At 49.5% G+C, this 17,233-nt stretch overlaps 1 protein-coding gene across 1 annotated transcript in view; it reads right to left on the bottom strand.

The window, feature by feature from the left end:
* SLC35B4 (solute carrier family 35 member B4) overlaps positions 1–17,233 on the bottom strand; it is a 49,963-nt gene that overhangs the window by 12,355 nt on the left and 20,375 nt on the right. The gene's annotated exons all lie outside the window — the stretch shown is intronic.

Here is a 17,233-nt window from a genome sequence, read left to right as displayed (position 1 = left end):
AACGTCCTAGTGGATGCTGGGGACTCCGTCAGGACCATGGGGATTATACCAAAGCTCCCAAACGGGCGGGAGAGTGCGGATGACTCTGCAGCACCGAATGAGAGAACTCCAGGTCCTCCTCAGCCAGGGTATCAAATTTGTAGAATTTAGCAAACGTGTTTGCCCCTGACCAAGTAGCTGCTCGGCAAAGTTGTAAAGCCGAGACCCCTCGGGCAGCCGCCCAAGATGAGCCCACCTTCCTTGTGGAATGGGCATTTACATATTTTGGCTGTGGCAGGCCTGCCATAGAATGTGCAAGCTGAATTGTACTACAAATCCAACGAGCAATAGTCTGCTTAGAAGCAGGAGCACCCAGCTTTTTGGGTGCCTACAATATAAACCGCAAGTCAGACTTTCTGACTCCAGCCGTCCTGGAATTATATATATATATATATTTTCAGGGCCCTGACAACGTCTAGCAACTTGGAGTCCTCCAAGTCCCTAGTAGCCGCAGGCACCACAATAGGTTGTTTCAGGTGAAACGCTGACACCACCTTAGGAAGAAACTGGGGACGAGTCCGCAGTTCTGCCCTGTCCGAATGGAAAATCAAATATGGGCTTTTGTAAGACAAAGCCGCCAATTTTGACAATCGCCTGGCCGAGGCCAGGGCCAACAGCATGGTCACTTTCCATGTGAGATATTTCAAATCCACAGATTTGAGTGGTTCAAACCAATATGATTTGAGGAATCCTAACACTACGTTGAGATCCCACGGTGCCACTGGAGGCACACAAGGGCTGTATATGCAATACTCCCTTGACAAACGTCTGGACTTCAGGAACTGAAGCCAATTCTTTTTGGAAGAAAATCTATAGGGCCGAAACTTGAACCTTAATGGACCCCAATTTGAGGCTCATAGACACTCCTGTTTGCAGGAAGTGCAGAAATCGACCTAGTTGAATTTTTTTTCGTGGGGCCTTCCTGGCCTCACCCACGCAACATATTTTTACCACATGTGGTGATAACGTTGTGCGGTCACCTCCTTCCTGGCTTTGACCAGGGTAGGTATGACCTCTTCCGGAATGCCTTTTCCCTTAGGATCCGGCGTTCAAACCGCCATGCCGTCAAACGCAGTCGCGGTAAGTCTTGGAACAGACAAGGTCCCTGCTGGAGCAGGTCCTTTCTTAAAGGCCGATGCCACGGTTCCTCTTGGAACAGACATGGTACTTGCTGAAAGCAAATCCCTTCTTAGCTCCCGAGGCCATTAGTCCTCTGTGAGCATCTCTTGAAGTTCCGGTTACCAAGTCCCTCTTGGCCAATCCGGAGCCACGAGTATAGTTCTTACTCCTCTATGTCTTTTAATTCTCAATACCTTGGTTATGAGAAGCAGAGGAGGGAACACATACACCGACTGTTACACCCACGGTGTTACCAGGACGTCCACAGCTATCGCCTGAAGGTCTCGTGACCTGGCGCAATACCTGTCCCATTTTTTGTTCGGGCGGGACGCCATCGTGTCCACCTTTGGTCTTTCCCAACGGTTCCCAATCATGCGGAAAACTTCCCGATGAAGTTCCCACTCTCCCGGGTGGAGGTCGTGCCTGCTGAGGAAGTCTGCTTCCCAGTCGTCCACTCCCGGAATGAACACTGCTGACAGTGCTATCACATGATTTTCCGCCTAGCGAAAAATCCTTGCAGTTTTGCCACTGCCCTCCTGCTTCTTGTGCCGCCCTTTCTGTTTACGTGGGCGACTGCCGTGATGTTATCCCACTGGATCAATACCGGCTGACCTTGAAGCAGAGGTCTTGCTAAGCTTAGAGCATTATAAATTTGCTCTTAGCTCCAGTATATTTATGTGGAGAGAATTCTCCAGACTTGATCACACTCCTTGTGTGACTGCTCCCCAGCCTCTCAGGCTGGCCTCCGTGGTCACGAGCATCCAATCCTGAATGCCGAATCTGCGGCCCTCTAGAAGATGAGCACTCTGTAATCACCACAGGAGAGACACCCTTATCCTTGGATATAGGGTTATCCGCTGATGCATCTGAAGATGCGATCCGGACCATTTGTCCAGCAGATCCCACTGAAGAGTTCTTGCGTGAAATCTGCCGAATGGAAGCGCTTCGTAATAAGCCACCATTTTTTACCAGGACTCTTGTGCAATGATGCACTGACACTTTTCCTGGTTTTAGGAGGATCCCGATTAGCTCGGATAACTCCCTGGCTTTCTCCTCTGGGAGAAACACCTTTTCCTGGACTGTGTCCAAAATCATCCCTAGGACCAGCAGACGTGTCGTCGGAACAACTGCGGTTTTGGAATATTTAGAATCCACCCGTGCTGTCGTAGAACTACTTGAGATAGTGCTACTCCGACCTCCAACTGTTCTCTGGACCTTGTTCTTATCAGGAGGTCGTCCATTTTCTTTGAAGACGAATCCTCCTTTCGGTCATTACCTTGGTAAGGACCCCGGGGTGCCTTGGACAATCCAACGGCATCGTCTTGAAACTGATAGTGACAGTTCTGTACCACGAACTTGAGGTACCCTTAGTGAGAAAAGGCAAATTTTGGGACATGGAGGTAAGCATCCCTGATGTCCCGGGACACCATATAGTCCCCTTGTTCTTTGCTATCACTGCTCTGAGTGACTCTATCTGGATTTGAACCCTTGTAAGTGTTCAAATTTTTCAGATTTAGAATAGGTCTCACCTAGCCTTCAGTACCACCATATAGTGTGGAGTAATACCCCTTTCCTTGTTGTCGGAGGGGTAATTTTATTATCACCTGCTGGGAATACAGCTTGTGAATTGTTTTCAATACTGCCTCCCTGTCGGAGGGAGACATTGGTACAGCAGACTACAGGAACCTGCGAGGGGGGAAACCTCTCGACATTCCAATCTGTACCCCTTGGATACTACTTGTAGGATCCAGGGGTCCTGTACGGTCCCAGCGTCATGCTGAGAACTTGGTAGAAGCGGTGGAGGGCTTCTGTTCCTGGGAATGGGCTGCCTGCTGCAGTCTTCTTCCCTTTCCTCTATCCCTGGGCAGATATGACTCTTATAGGGACGAAAGGACTGAGGCTGAAAAGACGGTGTCTTTTTCTGCAGAGATGTGACTTAGGGTAAAAAACGGTGGATTTTCCAGCAGTTGCCCTGGCCACCAGGTCCCATGGACCGACCCCAAATAACTCCTCCCCTTTATACGGCAATACATCTTTGTGCCGTTTGGAATCTGCATCACCTGACCACTGTCGTGTCCATAAACATCTTCTTGCAGATATGGACATCGCATTTACTCTTGATGCCAGAGTGCAAATATCCCTCTGCGCATCTCGCATATATAGAAATGCATCCTTTAAATCAGGGGTGTCCAACCTTTCACCTTCCCTGGGCCACATTAGAAGATGAAAATTTGTTTTGGGCCACAAATAAAATAAAATAACAGTAACGATACCTGATCATCCAAAAAAACCATAGAAAACATAGTTAACATATTAAACTTACTTGTAGCTGTGCCCCTGTAGCTGCGTCCCTTGTAGTTGTGCCCCTGTAGCTGCGCCCCTTGTAGCTGCGCCCCTTGTAGCTGCACCCCTTGTAGTTGTGCCCCTTGTAGTTGTGCCCCTTGTAGTTGTGCCCCTTGTAGTTGTGCCCCTGTAGCTGTGCCCCTGTAGCTGCCCCCTTGTACTGTGCCCCTTGTAGCTGCGTCCCTTGTAGCTGTGCCCCTGTAGCTGCGTCCCTTGTAGCTGTGCCACTATAGCTGCCCCCTTGTAGTTGTGCCCCTTGTAGCTGTGCCCCTTGTACTGTGCCCCTTGTAGTTGTGCCCCTGTAGCTGCCCCCTTGTACTGTGCCCCTTGTAGCTGCCCCCTTGTACTGTGCCCCTTGTAGCTGCCCCCTTGTACTGTGCCCCTTGTAGCTGCCCCCTTGTACTGTGCCCCTTGTAGCTGCCCCCTTGTACTGTGCCCCTTGTAGCTGCCCCCTTGTAGCTGCCCCCTTGTACTGTGCCCCTTGTAGTTGTGCCCCTTGTAGCTGCCCCCTTGTAGTTGTGCCCCTTGTAGCTGCCACCTTGTACTGTGCCCCTTGTAGTTGTGCCCCTTGTAGTTGTGCCCCTTGTAGCTGCCACCTTGTACTGTGCCCCTTGTAGTTGTGCCCCTTGTAGTTGTGCCCCTTGTAGTTGTGCCCCTGTAGCTGCCACCTTGTACTGTGCCCCTTGTAGTTGTGCCCCTTGTAGTTGTGCCCCTTGTAGTTGTGCCCCTGTAGCTGCCCCCTTGTACTGTGCCCCTTGTAGTTGCGCCCCTTGTAGTTGTGCCCCTGTAGTTGTGCCCCTTGTACTGTGCCCTTGTAGCTGTGCCCTTGTAGCTGTGCCCTTGTAGCTGTGCCCTTGTAGATGTGCCCCTTGTAGCTGTGCCACTATAGCTGTGCCCCTTGTAGCTGCGTCCCTTGTAGTTGTGCCCCTGTAGCTGCGCCCCTTGTAGCTGTGCCACTATAGCTGCGCCCCTTGTACTGTGCCCCTTGTAGTTGTGCCCCTGTAGCTGTGCCCCTTGTACTGTGCCCCTTCTAGTTGTGCCCCTTGTAGTTGTGGCCCTGTAGCTGCCCCCTTGTACTGTGCCCCTTGTAGCTGCCCCCTTGTACTGTGCCCCTTGTAGTTGTGGCCCTGTAGCTGCCCCCTTGTACTATGCCCCTTGTAGTTGTGGCCCTGTAGCTGCCCCCTTGTACTGTGCCCCTTGTAGTTGTGGCCCTGTAGCTGCCCCCTTGTACTGTGCCCCTTGTAGCTGCGCCCTTGTACTGTGCCCCTTGTAGCTGTAAAAAAAAACACACACACGCACAAACACATACTTACCGCTCCTGCAGCGCTGCCTCCGTCTCCGTCCGCCGCTCCACGTGTTCTTGTACAACCAACTTCTCCCCTGGGCTCCTCTACTCTCGCGCTGCTCAGTCACGTGTGCCGCTATGCAGCAGAGGAGGGCTACACTGTGACTGACAGCGGAGAGGGCGTGAGCTGGTGCTGGTCCCAGCAGCAGCAATCCAATCAGGATGTGCTGACAGCCTGCTGGGGCTGGCTCAGCCTCACATGTGGTGTCCGTACTCCGGTAAAAAAAAACCTCTGCTGCAGTGCTGCTCCTGGGCCGCATTACTAGCCGACTTGGGCCGCATGCGGCCCGCGGGCCGCGGGTTGGACAAGCCTGCTTTAAATGCTCTATAGTCAATAAAATACTGTCCCTGTCAAAAGGTATCAATATTTTTAGTCAGGGAATCCGACCAAGCCACCTCAGCTCTGCACATCCAGGCTGAGGCGATCGCTGATCGCAGTATAACACCAGCATGTGTGTGTATACTTTTTAGGATATTTTTCAGCCTCCTATCAGCTGGCTCCTTAAGTACGGCCCTATCCGTAGATGGTACCGCCACTTGTTCTGATAAGCGTGTGAGCGCCTTATCCACCCTGAGGGGTGTTTCCCACCGCGCCTTAACTTCTGGCGGGAAAGGGTATACCGCCAATAATTTTCTATCGGGGGAAACCCACGCATCATCACACACTTCATTTAATTTATCTGATTCAGGAAAAACTACAGGTAGTTTTTTCACCTCACACATAATACCCTTTTTTGTGGTACTTGGAGTATCAGAAATATGTAACACCTCCTTCATTGCCCTTAACGTGTGGCCCTAAAAGAAAATACGTTTGTTTCTTCACCGTCGACACTGAAATCAGTGTCCGTGTCTGGGTCTGTGTCGACCGACTGAGGTAGATGGGCATTTTACAGCCCCTGACGGTGTTTGAGACGCCTGGACAGATACTAATTTGTTCGCCGGCCCTCTCATGTCGTCAACCGGCTTGCAGCGTGTTGACATTGTCACGTAATTTCCATAAATAAGCCATCCATTCCGGTGTCGACTCCCTAGAGAGTGACATCACCATTACAGGCAATTTGCTCCGCCTCCTCACCAATATTTTCCTCATACATGTCGACACACACGTACCGACATACAGCACACACATAGGGAATGCTCTGATAGAGGACAGGACCCACTAGCCCTTTGGGGAGACAGAGGGAGAGTTTGCCAGCACACACCAAAAGCGCTATAAATGTATATAAACAACCCTAGAAGGTGTTGTTTACTATATATGCGCTCTTAATATATAAATATCGCCAATTTATGCCCCCCTTCTCTTTGTTACCCTGTTTCTGTAGTGCAGTGCAGGGGAGAGTCCTGGGAGCCTTCCTCACCAGCGGAGCTGAGCAGGAAAATGGCGCTGAGTGCTGAGGAGAATAAGCTCCGCCCCTCTTCCGGCGGGCTTCTTCTCCCGGTTTTTAATAAACTGGCCTGGGTTAAAATACATACATATAGCCTTAATGGCTATATGTGATGTATTTATTTTGCCACTAAAGGTAATTATATTGCTGCCCAGGGCGCCCCCAGCAGCGCCCTGCACCCTCCGTGACTGAGTCAGTGAGCCGTGTGACAACAATGGCGCACAGCTGCAGTGCTGTGCGCTACCTTCATGAAGACTGTGGAGTCTTCTGCCGCCTGTTTTCCGGACCTCCGTTCTGCCGTCTCTTCAGCGTCTGTAAGGGGGATCGGCGGCGCGGCTCCGGGACGAACCCCAGGCTGACCTGTGTTCCGACTCCCTCTGGAGCTAAGTGTCCAGTAGCCTAAGACTCCAATCCATCCTGCACGCAGGTGAGTTGGAAATCTCTCCCCTAAGTCCCTCGATGCAGTGATCCTGTTGCCAGCAGGAATCACTGAGATTGAAACCTAAAAAAAACTTTTCTAAACAGCTCTTTAGGAGAGCCACCTAGATTGCACCCTCTCGGACGGGCACAAAAACCTAACTGAGGCTTGGAGGAGGGTCATAGGGGGAGGAGCCAGTACACACCATGTGATCCTAAAAGCTTGCTTTTGTGCCCTGTCTCCTGCGGAGCCGCTATTCCCCATGGTCCTGACGGAGTCCCCAGCATCCACTAGGACGTTAGAGAAAAGGCTTTACGAAGCACTGCTACTGTGCGTATTCTGGTGGTCATTCCGAGTTGTTCGCTCGTTGACGATTTTCGATTTTAGCAACAAATGCTGCGATTTGTTGCTAAATGCACATGTGCATGGTATGCAGCGCGCATGCGCCAAGTTATTTAAAAAAAACCGTAGTTTTGCGGTTGTTCGTGCGGCGCTTTTCAGTCGCACTGCTGATCGGTAAATGTTTGACAGGAAAGGGGCGTTTCTGGGTGGTAACTGAGCGTTTTCCGGGAGTGTGCTAAAAAACGCAGGCGTGTCAGGTAAAAACGCGGGAATGTCTGGAGAAATGGGGGAGTGGCTGGCCGAACGCAGGGCATGTTTGTGACGTCAAACCAGGAACTAAACGGACTGAGCTGATCGCAATCTAGGAGTAGGTCTGGAGCTACTCAGAAACTGCAAGAAAACATTTAGTAGCAATTCTGCTATTCTTTCGTTCGCAATTCTGCTAAGCCAAGATACACTCCCAGAGGGCGGCGGCCTAGCTTGTGCAATGCTGCTAAAAGCAGCTAGCGAGCGAACAACTCGGAATGACCCCCTCTGTGCAGCAAGGTGCTTCCCGGGGCGTGTTTTATCCCATCTGCACTATTACACTAATACAGGATACAGAAAGCACCCTCTAAAATGAAGATGTCAAAAAAAAAAAAAAAAAAAAAAAAAAAAAAGCGTTTACCAGTTCTAAACAGTTTATTTAAGGCTGCTTAAATATGTAAATTGGTTCTTGGAAATGGTTATGTCTTCACTTTAGTGCTCTCAAGGATTACCATGTAATTATCAATCCCTATGTACGCAGTGGAGAATTAAAAGAAGATTTTTCATATATCTACACACTCTATTTTGCTTTCATTACCGGGAAGATGTGCTTCTTTCTGCTTTTAGCATTTCATGTATCACATTCCTATTTCCCCATAGACTGTAGGCTTGCAAGCAGGGCCCTATTACCGCTCTGTCTGTTAATACCCAGTCTTGTTTTATTTTCTATGTTCTCAATAGTAAAGTGCAATGGAATGTGCTGGCGCCTAGTACCATTCCAGGTTAATCATCAGGCATGTTTACACTGGAAAAGAGGAGACTAACAGGGGACATGATCAACCGCTGCAAATATATAAGGGGACAATACACAGAGCTTGCGCGGGACCTGTTTTTGGTTAGATCAACACAGAGGACTCTTGGACACTCGCTCAGGTTAAAGGAGAGGAGATTCCGCACAATACGGCGTAAAGGCTTTTTCACGGTAAGGACAATACGTGTTTGGAATTCACTGCCTGAGGGAGTTGTAATGGCGAACTCGGTCAACACCTTTAAGAATGGATTAGATAAATTCCTAATGCGATAAGTATATCCAGGGTTATGGTGCATAGTCACGCACTATAGTTACTATAAAAAAAAAAAAAAAAAAAAGGGATAAAACGCAACGGCAGACATCAGCATCGGTCAAAATTTTAGACCAAATAATCCTGCATAGGAGACCACAAATAGGTTGAACTTGATGGACAATTGTCTTTTTTCAACCTTAGATACTATGTTACCAGACTTGAATTGATGAGCTGTAAACTGATCTCTCGTTTCTATGTTGTATATGTAAATTGCAATAACTGAAAAATGCTAATTATGCGCAAAAATTATTACTAAGGTGCGTTACTACTAAGGATGTAAGTGCCCAATTCTGAGGAGCATGCAGTGCTGATGGTCATGTAGTTGAGCGGGTATTTACAATTGCACATGTGCAATAAGGTCTGAAGCCCCTATGACACATGCCTTACACAGACTGTGGGGTATATGCAATTCCGGGAGAATTTCGGCACTTTTTCGCCCGTTTTTAAATTCGACCGTCGAATTCCGGCAGGTGGGTGCCGCAATTCGACATATTCAATAAAAAACGGATTCGACAGTCCCGCTGTCGAAAAACGGCCCAATTGACGGATTTTGATTCGATTTTTAAAAATGTAAAAAAAAACGGTAAAAAACCCGGAAAAAAAATTGCGTGGGGTCCCCCCTCCTAAGCATAACCAGAGCCGGTCCTGGTTGCCAATATACGGGGGGAAAAAAGACAGGGGATCCCCCGTATTTTAACAACCAGCACCGGGCTCTGCGCCTGGTCCAAAAAATACGGGGGACAAAAAGAGTAGGGGTCCCCCGTATTTTTTGTACCAGCACCGGGCTCCACTAGCTGGACAGATAATGCCACAGCCGGGGGACACTTTTATACCGCTCCTTGCGGCCGTGGCATTAAATACCCAACTAGTCACCCCTGGCCGGGGTACCCTGGAGGAGTGGGGACCCCCTTCAATCAAGGGATCCCCCCCCAGCCACCCAAGGGCCAGGGTTGAAGCACGAGGCTGTCCCCCCCCCCCCCCCCATCCAAGGGCTGCGGATGGGGGGCTGATAGCCATGTGTAAAAATGAAAGAATATAGTTTTTTTGCAGAAGAACTACAAATCCCAGCAAATCTCCCCCGCAAGCTGGTACTTGGAGAACCACAAGTACCAGCATGCAGGGGGGAAACGGGACTGCTGGTACCTGTAGTTCTTCTGCAAAAAAAAAAACCCAGATAAAAACAGGACACGCACACCGTGAAAATACAACTTTATTTCACACATGCCGACACATACATACTTACCTATGTTGACACGACGTTCGGTCCACTTGTCCAAGTAGAATCCTCAGGGTGTACCTGAAAATAAAATTATACTCACCTAAATCCAGTGTCCTGTGATATTTGTAATCCACGTACTTGGCAAAACAAAAAAACGCATTTACCCGATCCACACGGACTGAAAGGGGTCCCATGTTTACACATGGGACCCCTTTCCCCGAATGCAGAGACCCCCGTGACTGCTGTCACAGAAGGTCCCTTCAGCCAATCAGGGAGCGCCACGTCGTGGCACTCTCCTGATTGGCTGTATGCACGTTGGAGCTGTCAGACGCGCATCGCACAGCCCCCTCCATTATCTTCAATGGTGGGAACTTTGCGGTCAGCGGTGAGGTCACCCGCGGTCAGCGGCTGACCGCGGGTAACCCCACCGCTGACCGCAAAGTTCCCACCATTGAAACTAATGGAGGTGCTGTGCGATGCGCTGTCTGCCAGCTCAGACGCGCATAGGGAATCAGGCGAGTGCCAGGACGTGGCGCTCCCCGATTGCCTGAAGGGACCTTCTGTGACAGCAGTCACGGGGGGTCTCTGCATTCGGGGAAAGGGGTCCCATGTGTAAACATGGGACCCCTTTCAGTCCGTGTGGATCGGGTAAATGCGTTTTTTTGTTTTGCCAAGTACGTGGATTACAAATATCACTGGACACTGGATTTAGGGAAGTATAATTTTATTTTCAGCTACACCCCGAGGATTCTACTTGGACAAGTGGACCGAACGTCGTGTCATCATAGGTAAGTATGTGTGTGTGTCGACATGTATGTAATAAAGTTGTACTTTTAAGGTGTGCGTGTCCTGTTTTTATTTGGGTATTTTTTTTGCAGCAGAACTACAGGTACCAGCGGGCCCGTTTCCCCCCCCCGCATGCTGGTACTTGTGGTTCTCCAAGTACCAGCTTGCAGGGGAGGCTTGCTGGGACTTGTAGTTCTGCAAAAAACAATATTCTTTCATTTTACTCAAGACTATCAGCCCCCCATCCGCAGCCCTTGGATTGGGGGGGGGGCAGCCTCGGGCTTCACCCCTGGCCCTTGGGTGGCTGGGGGGGGGGTCCCCTTGATTGAAGGGGTCCCCACTCCTCCAGGGTACCCCGGCCAGTGGTGACTAGTTGGGTATTTAATGCCACGGCCGCAGGGAGCGGTATAAAAGTTTCCCCCGGCTGTGGCATTATCTGTCCAGCTAGTGGAGCCCGATGCTGGTACAAAAAATACGGGGGACCCCTACTCTTTGTCCCCCGTATTTTTTGCACCAGGACCAGGCGCAGAGCCCGGTGCTGGTTGTTAAAATACGGGGGATCCCCTGTCATTTTTCCCCCCGTATTTTGGCAACCAGGACCGGCTCAAAGAGCCCGAGGCTGGTTATGCTTAGGAGGGGGGACCCCACGCAATTTATTTTCGGGTTTTTAACCCATTCCATAAAAATATTTTTTTTTTTAAATATATGAATAATACTTGTGCCTCCTAAATAGACAAACCAAGTACCTAATACCTTCTAATATAAATAGATATGCTATTAGCAATAAAAAAAAAAAACACAAAAAAAACATGTTTTTAAATTTTTTTATTACATTCCGCCAGCAAAGTGAGGCGGATTGAAAATGACGAATTTACTGTCAAAAAGCACTGTTGTCGAATTTACATTCTTCAATTGAATATACTTTTGTCGAAAAACCGCATTTGTACCATTGCAGAAATGTCGAATTTGTCAAATGTCGAATTTCAAAAAGTCGAATTTGAAAAGTCCGTTTTTTTTACGAAAAATACTGAATTGCATTGTCGATTTTTTTTTGGGGGGGGGGGGCAAAAATGTCCCGTTTTTCGACATTTTCGGGAATTCGACCGCAATTGCATATACCCCTGTATGCACAAAGGTGCGGTTGTGATAGATTCAGACAGTATCAGAAATGTGGTGCACAAGTGATGGGCGTTACTGGGTTCTGGCTAGTAAGTTCAGCCAGAAAAGGGCCGATCAGTGGGCGTATTACGGGAGTGTCATGGTCGTGTCATTACAAGCGGCTATGTTCACAGACGCACAGCTGCAGGCGTAGGAGGCTGCACCTAGCACAGAGCTAGTGCAGTCATCAATGGTGCGACTGATGGTGGTGTAGAAGGATGCACCAACTGGTATTACAGCATGCATGGGCACCTCAGTCTTTGCACATCAGGCTGCATTGGAAGGAGTGTGCATGGGAAGGAGTGTGGAACTCAGACAGGTGACTGCCAGTACACGCTGCTATGCTCACTTTTTTGTTTGTTTTTAAAACTCAACAGAAGATTACACACATGCACAACAAATATATAGACCAAAAAAAAAATGTAAAACAGATTAGGAAGAAATTTAATCAAGATATATTAGCATAGTGTGGTTTTCAGGAAAATATAGACAAACACTCATAGAACAAACAGAAGGCACACAGATAAAACAGCCATAGTGAATAAATGATGATATCAAGACTGAACACAAAAATGAAGCATAAATCACACTGTCCACAAGTATTACACACTACAAGTAGCCACACTGAAGACCTTAGGGAATCGTGTGTGACGACGCAGAGTGAGATAGTAGGGAAGGGGGGAGGAAGGCACAGTCAAGGCCATCATCCGAACAGCCATAGAGATACATCACAAGGCAGAATTGCCTCCTATACGAAAAGTACTGAAAAAAGGGAAGAATAATCTCAAGAATGGAGTAGGATATTTGGGAAGCGGTTACAATACAGCTAATCGGGATTCCAGAGGTCCCAATGCAGACGCCAGAATCCCGACTAGCAGTGAAATGCCGCAGGTGGAATACCGGCGCCACAGGCTTTTCTCCCTTTGTGGGTGTCCACAACACCCATAGAGGAAAAATATCACCTGTGGCGAGCGCAGCAAGTCACAGTGTCCGCGAGTGGCTTCTTAGCACTCGCTCTGCTGCCGGCATACTGGTGGCCAGAATCCCGCTGTCTGTATACTGATCACAAAAGCAAACTCTTCCTTTAATGGTCAAAACCATGTGCACTGCAGGTGGGGAAGATATAACATGTTGCAGAGAGAGTGAAGGTGCATACACACGGAGCGCTTTTCCCCCCTGCCCAGCGATGTCAGCGGGGGTGAGCGGCTTTCCATAGCAGGACTCTATGGAAAGCCGCTCACCCCGCCTTTCATCTACTGGTAATTCATCTCAAAATCGCCCAGTGTGTTGGGCCTTTTGATTTGGGTGGGGTGTGTTCAAACTAAAATCTATATTGCAGTGTAAAAATAAAGCAGCCAGTATTTACCCTGCACAGAAACAATATAACCCACCCAAACTCTCAACATGTTATATCTGCCCCACCTGCAGCACACATGGGGGCTGATTCAGACCTGATTGTAGAAATGCTAAATATAGCACATCTACGATCATCTTCCCTGACATGCGGGGGAACGCCGAGCACCGGTCTAGTCCACCCCGCATGTCAGGCCCTACCCCGCCGCACAAGTACAAAAGCATTGCACAGCAGTGATGCTTTTGTACTGTAGGAGTAGCTTGCAGCCAGCGCAGCTCCTGCGTGCTGGCAGGGAGCTCCTCGTCGGTGCCCGGGTCGCAGCGGCTGCGTGTGACGTCATGCAGCCGCCGCGGCCCGTCCCCAAAGGTCCAGGCACACCTGCGTTGCCCAGACCGTGCCCCCTAAATGCCTGCCAAATGCCACGGGCCCGCCCCCTCCCGCCCAGCGACCGCCTCTGCTCGTCAATCAAGCAGAGGCTATCGCAGAGCTAATACAGCCATCGGCTGTCTGCCATGCAGCGGCGCATGCGCACTTCAGACCTGATCGCTGCTGTGCGAACACGCACAGCAGCGATCAGGTCTGAATTAGCCCCATGGTTTTGCCCATTAGAGGATACAGTGCAAAATACATTGCGGGCTAGATACAGTGTGGGTCGGATACAGTGCTGGAGTGTTTTAGCAGTGTGGGGTTGCCGGCTGAGTCGGCAGTGAGGGGGTGGCGGCAATGTCCTCAGTGTGGGGGTGCCGGCAATGTCCTCAGTGCGGGGGTGTCGGCAGTGCGGGCGGCATTGTCGGCATGGTGCGGGCCGCAATCTTGTCCCATTAAAGTCTATGGGGACACGCTGATTGGCTGAGAAAGCTGCCTGTCACGGCTCTCAGCCAATCAGCAGTCAGCCTATTGGGACTTCTGAAATTGGGGTTCTCGTGGTCTCGCCGGCTTGGCTGCCTCGGATCCCGGAAGTTTGGAGCAGTTCGGATTTCTTAAAATCCGAACCGCTCATCTCTAACTGCAATGTGTTGGAATTACACTTGATACCTGAAATAAGGCTTTTTTCAGAAATCAATGGCTGAAACCTCAAACATACTGTTGCTGCAATTTGAAATATATTTTGTGACAAACCTAACATATTTGGACACTCTGTAACAATAGAAATTATTTTTATGAGCAAACTTTCTCTTTAAATAACTTTCTCTAACGTCCTAAGTGGATGCTGGGGACTCCGTAAGGACCATGGGGAATAGCGGCTCCGCAGGAGACTGGGCACATCTAAAGAAAGCTTTAGGACTATCTGGTGTGCACTGGCTCCTCCCCCTATGACCCTCCTCCAAGCCCCAGTTAGATCTCTGTGCCCGAACGAGAAGGGTGCACACTAGGGGCTCTCCTGAGCTTCTTAGTGAAAGTTTTAGTTTAGGTTTTTTATTTTCAGTGAGACCTGCTGGCAACAGGCTCACTGCATCGAGGGACTAAGGGGAGAAGAAGCGAACTCACCTGCGTGCAGAGTGGATTGGGCTTCTTAGGCTACTGGACATTAGCTCCAGAGGGACGATCACAGGCCCAGCTTGGATGGGTCCCAGAGCCGCGCCGCCGGCCCCCTTACAGAGCCAGAAGGCAGAAGAGGTCCGGAAAATCGGCGGCAGAAGACGTCCTGTCTTCAACAAGGTAGCGCACAGCACTGCAGCTGTGCGCCATTGCTCTCAGCACACTTCACACTCCGGTCACTGAGGGTGCAGGGCGCTGGGGGGGGGGGGCGCCCTGAGACGCAATAAAAACACCTTGAATGGCAAAAAAATGCATCACATATAGCTCCTGGGCTATATGGATGCATTTAACCCCTGCCAGAATACATAGAAAAACGGGAGATAGGCTCCGCCCCCTTATCGGCGGCCTTATCTCCTCAGCACACTGGCGCCATTTTCCCTCACAGCTCCGTTGGAGGGAAGCTCCCTGGCTCTCCCCTGCAGTCACTACACTACAGAAAGGGTTAAAAAAAAGAGAGGGGGGCACTAATTAGGCGCAGTATTAACTATACAGCAGCTATAAGGGGAAAAACACTTATATAAGGTTATCCCTGTATATATATAGTGCTCTGGTGTGTGCTGGCAAACTCTCCCTCTGTCTCCCCAAAGGGCTAGTGGGGTCCTGTCCTCTATCAGAGCATTCCCTGTGTGTGTGCTGTATGTCGGTACTTTTGTGTCGACATGTATGAGGAGAAAAATGATGTGGAGACGGAGCAGATTGCCTGTAATAGTTATGTCACCCCCTAGGGGGTCGACACCTGAGTGGATGAACTGTTGGAAGAAATTACGTGACAGTGTCAGCTCTGTATAAAAGACAGTGGTTGACATGAGACAGCCGGCTACTCAGCTTGTGCCTGTCCAGACGTCTCATAGGCCGTCAGGGGCTCTAAAGTGCCCGTTACCTCAGATGGCAGATATAGACGCCGACACGGATACTGACTCCAGTGTCGACGGTGAAGAGACAAATGTGACTTCCAGTAGGGCCACACGTTACATGATTGAGGCAATGAAAAATGTTTTACACATTTCTGATAATACGAGTACCACCAAAAAGGGGTATTATGTTCGGTGAGGAAAAACTACCTGTAGTTTTCCTGAATCTGAGAAATTAAATGAGGTGTGTGATGATGCGTGGGTTTCCCCCGATAACAACTGATAATTTCTAAAATGTTATTGGCATTATATCCTTTCCCGCCAGAGGTTAGGGTGCGTTGGGAAACACCCCCTAGGGTGGATAAAGCGCTCACACGCTTGTAAGGGCTCTACCCTCTCCTGAGATGGCCGCCCTTAAGGATCCTGCTGATAGAAACCAGGAGGGTATCCTAAAATGTATTTACACACATACTGGTGTTATACTGCGACCAGCAATCGCCTCAGCCTGGATGTGCAGTGCTGGGTTGGCGTGGTCGGATTCCCTGACTGAAAATATGGATACCCTAGATAGGGACAGTATATTTTTGCCTATAGAGCATTTAAAAGATGCATTTCTATATATGCGTGATGCACAGCGGAATATTTGCCGACTGGCATCAAGTCTAAGTGCGTTGTCCATTTCTACCAGTAGAGGGTTATGGACACGTCAGTGGTCAGGTGATGCGTATTCCAAACGGCATTTGGAAGTATTGCCTTATTAAGGGGAGGAGTTATTTGGGGTCGGTCTTTCAGACCTGGTGGCCACGGCAACAGCTGGGAAATCCACGTTTGTACCCCAGGTCGCCTCTCAACATGAGAAGACGCCGTATTATCAGGCGCAGTCTTTTAGTGGACAAGCGGGCAAAAGGTTCCTCATTTCTGCCCCGTGACAGAGGGAGAGGAAAAAGGCTGCAGAAATCAGCCAGTTCCCAGGAACAGAAACCCTCTCCCGCCTCTGCCAAGCCCTCAGTATACGCTGGGGCTTTACAAGCAGAATCAGGCACGGTGGGGGGCCCGTCTCAATTAATTTCAGCGCGCAGTGGGCTCACTCGCAAGTAGACCCCTGGATCCTTCAGGTGATATATCTCAGGGGTACAAATTAGAATTCGAGACGTCTCCCCCTCGCCGTTTCCTAAAGTCGGCTTTACCGATGTCTCCTTCTGACAGGGAGACAGTTTTGGAAGCCATTCACAAGCTGTATTCCCAGCAGGTGATAATCAAGATACCCTTCCTGCAACAGGGAACGGGGTATTATTCCACACTGTTGTGGTACCGAAGCCGGACGGCTCGGTGAGACCGATTCTAAATCTAAAATCTTTGAACACTTACATACAGAGGTTCAAATTCAAGATTGAGTCACTCAGAGCAGTGATTGCGAACCTGGAAGAAGGGGACTACATGATGTCTCGGGACATCAAGGATGCTTACCTTCATGTCAAAATTTACCCTTCTCACCAAGGGTACCTCAGGTTTATGGTACAGAACTATCACTATCAGTTCAGACGCTGCCGTATGGATGGTCCACGGCACCCCGGGTCTTTACCAAGGTAATGGCCGAAATGATGGTATTACTTCGAAGGAAGGGAATTTTAGTTATCCCTTACTTGGACAATTCCCTGATAAGGGTAAGATCCAGGGAACAGTTGGAGGTCGGTGTAGCACTATCTCAGGTAGTGTTGCGGCAGCACGATTGGATTCTCAATATTCCAAAATCGCAGCTGGTTCCGACGACTTGTCTTCTGTTCCTAGGGATGATCCTGGACACAGTCCAGAAAAAGGTGTTTCTCCCGGAGGAGAAAGCCAGGGAGTTATCCGAGCTAGTCAGGAACCTCCTAAAACCGAGCCAAGTCTCAGTGCATCAATGCACAAGGGTTCTGGGTAAAATGGTGGCTTCCTACGAAGCAATCCCATTCGGCATATTCCACG

The sequence above is a fragment of the Pseudophryne corroboree genome, chromosome 6 (genome assembly GCF_028390025.1).
Source record: "Pseudophryne corroboree isolate aPseCor3 chromosome 6, aPseCor3.hap2, whole genome shotgun sequence".
Classification (NCBI taxonomy): domain Eukaryota; kingdom Metazoa; phylum Chordata; class Amphibia; order Anura; family Myobatrachidae; genus Pseudophryne; species Pseudophryne corroboree.
Note: the sequence above shows the minus strand (reverse complement) of the source record. Positions and strands in the feature narration are given on the sequence as shown.